General features: G+C 36.6%; 1 pseudogene; it reads left to right on the plus strand.

Moving 5' to 3' along the window:
* Positions 1-3522: 3522 nt before the first annotated feature.
* LOC113349464 lies at positions 3523-4995 on the plus strand (annotated as a pseudogene).
* Positions 4996-6000: the final 1005 nt, after the last annotated feature.

Genomic DNA, 6000 nt, shown 5'->3' on the forward strand with positions numbered 1-6000 from the left:
AAAGAACCTAGCTGGGAGCAAAGTTACGTATAAATCTTTGCTTCCCAATTATGTACCAAATCATCAAAATACAAACCATTAAAAGCTTGAGAGGGGAGTCCCCATTGAAACAAAAGTGATTTAACAACTATGATTACATCAGTTGGTTCGTAATCCTTGTTGTGAAAAGTCCTTCTATTTCTTTCGATCCATAGAGCCCACCATATCGCAGAAGGAAGGTTGTTCCATATGAAGTTATGAATTGCGTTCCGAAATTTCTTTTTCCATGACTTATGCAGCCTTCCGTTGTCTCATTCATCGCGAAGCCAACTTTACAATATCCAAGAAAATATGACCACACCTTATATGAGAATGCACAGTGAAGTAGCACATGATGGATTGTTTGGTCGTTGGCTCTACACAAGACGCATTGCAGAGACCTCACTCGCATACCTCTTCGAGATAAGTTACCTAAGGTTGGTGCGGCATTCGAAAGAGTAGACCAAATGAGAAATGAGACCTTAGGAGGTACAGTAGCATTCCAAATCAATTTTGTATCTATGAGTTTATCAGTATCATTGGCCACCAGTTTTGGCATGAGAATACATGACACAATCAAATAAGTTTCAATTTTTAAGAATGTGAACACAATGATATCGAGTGTGATATATAGGTACGAAAGTGAAAAGGCGTTTGTACAACACAGAATTGGTTAAAAAGACCAAAATCAACAATTTCTGGGTGAAAATGATATCTAGATTTTGATACTGTTTAAATGGACAAAATTTTAAAAATAGTCAGGATGTAAACAATTTCATCTTACCCATTTTCAAATACTTCTTTTTATTTTTAATTTACATCAGGATGCATCCAGTTTCATCCTTGCTATTTTTTAAGTTTAAGTCAGGATGAATCCAGTTTCATCTTTGCTATTTTTTTGGTGTCCATTTCACCCATAATAATTTTTACTCGTCCATTTGAACCATGTTTTAAAAATATTTGGACAAATAACCCATTTTCCGTTTGTACAATTCGTATGAAGTTTTTGGCATGAAAAATCAAACAAAGAACACAAGATATTAGAGATTAGAGATTCATTTTGCCCGATGAAGAGTAGTTTTTAGGTTTTCAAAGGAATAACCAAATGATTCTTGGCGCCCAAAAAATAAGGAGGGAATTCGACAGATGGGTACTTAGGAAAAATTGAGAACCTTAAAATGTAGAAAAAAATTCAAAAATAAATGTAGTTAAGTTAAAGAGGGCACAATTGGAAAATACTCTCCCAAATTGAGAGATACTCTAAAAAAACAAAAAAACATTGTGAAGTAAACCAAAAATCCCTTATCCAAACAATTTTTGTATCCCCAAGTATAACTGTCGGCAGTGGGAAGTGTTACCCGACAGTGCCGACTAATATTGCCGGCATTGGTTTCATTAGCAGTCGGTATTGCATTCACCCGATCTGGGCAATTTTTCATTTTTACATTTCCCCATCTCTTGTCATATTACAGAATTAAAAAACCAAGAAGATAATAATAATGAGAAAAAAAACCACCACCAACTTATTTTAGTAATCATGGAAGAACGAGTAGATATTCGTGTTTTCTAATCAAAACCCCAGTCTCATTACTAGGTCACCTCTTTCAAACTTCATCATTTTAATAAAGATCTCTCCCTTTTTACTGAAACCCAGACCATGAATTAAGATTTCATAGTCTTAATCATGAACATAATAATGGGTAACCTGGTGGTGGTGTAGATGAATCATCATCATCATTAACATCAAATGCATAGAAACCATTGTTTCTAACAATCTATGCTACACTTGTTATTGGGTTTCTTCATTCTTCCTTTTATTCCTTCTCTCGGTGCTAACACACCCACCCACCCTCTTCACTTCTACTCTTCTACACCCTTCTGCTGCCACCACCATCGCCACTTCAATTTCAGGTAGCTTCAAATTAAAATCTCTCTTTTATTAGGTGATTACAATGCATTACTAATATCGGTCTGACTTTAATTTCATCCATTAGTCCTAATTTGTAAATGAATTTGGGAAAATGTGGTATGATCATCATTATGAACTCCAATTTGATTAGACCCAATTCAGATACACATTCGGTCAGATACGACCGCTACTAGGACGACGGCTCCGCGGTCTTCCAATGGTGGACATATGAGTGAAAAATGATGCCAACTAAAAGCCAAAATCCAAAATCCAAAAAAAAAGAGAAAAACACAGTGGGGGATACCAAATTAAAGTGATCCTTAGCCAAAATGTAGCCTCATATAATCGTGAGTATCCCCAATTGTGCCTTCAAGTTAAAATCTAGATGACATCATATCTAAACAATCTAATGGTGATTGAGGTGCACATTCAAATAATGCTTGCACGCGGGCGATCAAATTTTTTTCCGTTTTGAAACCAAGTACTATTTCCCCTCAATGCATGATGTTAAAGTCTGCGGGCATCCAATTCAAAACCAATTGACAATGTGTGAAGTGACCCTTCCATATTATATTTTAAATTCATTATGTGGAAATTATGGATGTGGGACTATTTGTCATTTCACACATGACTTCACTGTTATTCCGAGAGAAAACTACATGAACGCGGATACTATGTCACGTTTTACACGGTCAGGTGATTGCGTTGACATATTGTGCCTCTCGGCAGTCTGATTTGATCTATTCTATTATACAAAGGAAGACCCCTTAGACACTATTCATGAACAGTATTTTGAAGCTGTAAAATTTGGATTTCTAAAAATGCCCCCGTTTTCATATTGTATATATTTCAACAAAAAAATTACCTGAGGGTATATTCGTAATTTTCAAGATATTTAATTAAAAAAAAGATTAAGAACCAATTAATGGACCGAAATTCTTGAACATATCCCGGAATTGTAAAATTAAAAGAAAGAAATCATCTTTCTGTTGACAGAATCGAAGCCTTAGGCATCTCTTTCCTATGGGTTACATCATTACAAGAAGAAGATTGTTGAAATTGAAGAAGACCTCTTCTTTTCTCTGATTTCAACTTATCTTCTTCTATTCATCAGCACCAACGCTTAAAGTGTGTGATTTCCTAAGAACCTGTTCCGCTGCTCGTGATGTTGGTTTGGTGGTAACAAAACAAAGAAGAAGAAGAAGAAATGATGTGTTATTAAAAATAAGGAGACCGTGATTGATGTAGCACCGGGTGTTCTTGTATGAATAATGCCAATTCAATTTATTATTATTTTTAAGCTATATTAATATTTTCAGTAGATGAAAAATGATTTCTAGAAAACATGACATGTTGAGATAAGAGCGAAAACCGGAGGATTTAATTAGAGTATAAACAAGCATTTTGTTAATTAGCACCGCACCAGCATTTTGTGTTCATACTTCGGCTATATATCGTCTTCTTTGCTCTGTTAAGAAAAACAACGTTTGGTTTAAGCTTAATTCCAAATTTCAATCGTCTTACTCTAGACTCTTTCATTCTCTTAGGAAAAAACAAAGAAGACTTAGGGTATTGTACAGTCGACCTTTCGAATTATGTCAGACTACGGGGACATTCAGGCTATTGTTATCGATCAGAAACGATTAAGAAGAATTTACAAACAAATTCCAATTCTATATTTTAGTTGATGTGAAATAAACATTATTTGAATCTCCTGTCAAAAACAAGGCAGGATTGTATGGTGACCATGTTCCGACGGCTGTTTTCCCTACTTTGGTTGGTCGTCGGAGAGGCTACAGAGGCATTATGAAATATCTTGGTGATGACGCACAGTCTAGAAGTAGTGTTCTTAAGTTGGAGCACCCGATTGAGCATGGCATCGTGAACAACTGGGACGACATGGAGAGTAGTTGGCAGCACACCTTCTACAAAAAACTTAAGAAGAATCCGAAAGAACATCCAGTTCTCCTAACCGAAACCTCTCTTAATCCAAAAATCAATAGGGAGAAAATGACACAGATCATGTTTGAAACCTTCAGTGTCCCTGCCATGTATATTGATAATCAAGCTGTGCTTTCGCTTTATGCCAGAGGTCTTACCACAGGTGTGTATTCAGAAATTAGTTGTCCACGCTTCTTTGAACACGTAGTGTTTACCTGGGTGAATATGTCGTGCACAGGTATTGTGCTGGATGCTGGTGATAGTGTCACCCAAGCTGTCCCCATCTATGAAGGTTATGCACTCCCTCATGCTGTGCTTCACCTTGACATAGGGGGCCGAGACTTGACTGATTCACTTGTTGATATGTTAAGCAATGAACAAGGGTACCCATTGCCAACTGTCACAAAACGAGTTGTTCGTGAGATGAAGGAAGCGCTTACTTATGTTGCTCTTGACTATGAAGATGAGCTCGAGGCTGCGGTGGAAGATTCATCCATCCTGAGGAGTTGGGAGCTTCCCGATGGTGAGGTAATTACCATCGGAGAAGAGAGGTTCCGTTGTCCAGAGAGTTTGTTCCAACCTTCATTGATCGGAATGTATAGCGCCTTGGGAGTCCATGAGATGACCTATAAATCAATCATGCTCCGACATTCATAAAATTTTGCTCCGCAACATCATTCTCAGTGGTGGAGCTACCATGTTTAGCGGCTTTACCAACCGTTTTAGCAAAGAGATTACTAACCTCGTTCGAGGACACATGAGGACAAGAGTTATCGCACCACCAGAAAGGAAGTAATCTACCTGGATTGGAGGTTCTACAGTGACCTCTCTCAATACTTTCCAGGCGGTACGATTTTACATATTTTCCCCACGTTCTATATTATTAACCATTATTGTTTCACGCAGTCACAGTCAACCTGTGCCCGGTTTTTTGTCGTCTTCATTGTTTGATGATACCGTCTCTTTTGTACGAGCAGCTGTGGATATCAAAGCACGAGTACGATGAGTATGGCGCAGGAATTATCAATGAGAAATGCTTCTAAACGACGGGTTCTTTCTTCTGCTGTTTGTTGTGTATTTTATTTGTTGTGCTGTTTGCAGATGGTCAGTCAGGTCTGGATTTGCGACGGAAAACTTTTTATATTTTCCTTGTTAAAATGTACAGTAATTTATCATAGATTTGCGCACAATTGATTGTAAATTGTACGTTCTTGCTTATCCATAAGGAAAAAGAAAATCTGGACCAGCATTAGACCATGTCTCTGGCTCCGGTACTTGAGGTTAAGAAGCTGACAAATCCCTACGGGACGTGTTGTTTTGATAAATTATTATCAACATATTGTTAGTTCAATAAGGTTGCAGTGTGGAATACATATAGTCAAAGCGAATGTGTTAAGGACTGAAAAGTAGGGTCTGAATCTTACAAGGGTGCATGTGTGCAATGTCCCGCGCCCTTTAATTACCTGCATTGTATGGATAGAAACAGTTAACTAGTGGTTATGATGCCTTCCTGTTCCTACAAGAATCGCCGCTAGTAAAGGTAAAAAAAATTAGAAAATGGGTCATTTATCCAAATATTTTTAAAACATGATCTAAATGGACGAGTAAAAATTAGTATGGGTGAAATGGACACCAAAAAAATAACAAGGATGAAACTGGATTCATCCTGACTTAAACTTAAAAAATAGCAAGGATGAAACTGGATGCATCCTGATGTAAATTAAAAATAAAAAAAAATATTTGAAAATGGGTAGGATGAAACTGTTTACATCCTGGCTATTTTTACATTTTTATCCATTTAAACAGTATCAAAATCTAAATATCCTTTTCTCCCAGAAATTGTTGATTTTGATCTTTTTAACCAATTTTGTGTAAAAAAATTCTAACTTTTTTGTTTGTGAATTGCAATTTTACTAACTTGATAGCAGAGCCGATCCTGTGCGTTTTAGGACCCTGTGCGAACTTAATCACAAGGCCTTTTCACGGTCAATTTTTTTTTAACCACGAATGTTGTTAATGTTAAGACCAAGATTTTCCAAAACACTTTTCAGGATATCAAATAGTCCTTGTGCATTTGTGTCAACTACTTTTAAAAATCTCATGAAATATCCTTGAATTTTTATTGGACTTTT

This window comes from Papaver somniferum, chromosome 2 (assembly GCF_003573695.1).
Source record: "Papaver somniferum cultivar HN1 chromosome 2, ASM357369v1, whole genome shotgun sequence".
In the NCBI taxonomy this organism is placed as follows: Eukaryota; Viridiplantae; Streptophyta; class Magnoliopsida; order Ranunculales; family Papaveraceae; genus Papaver; species Papaver somniferum.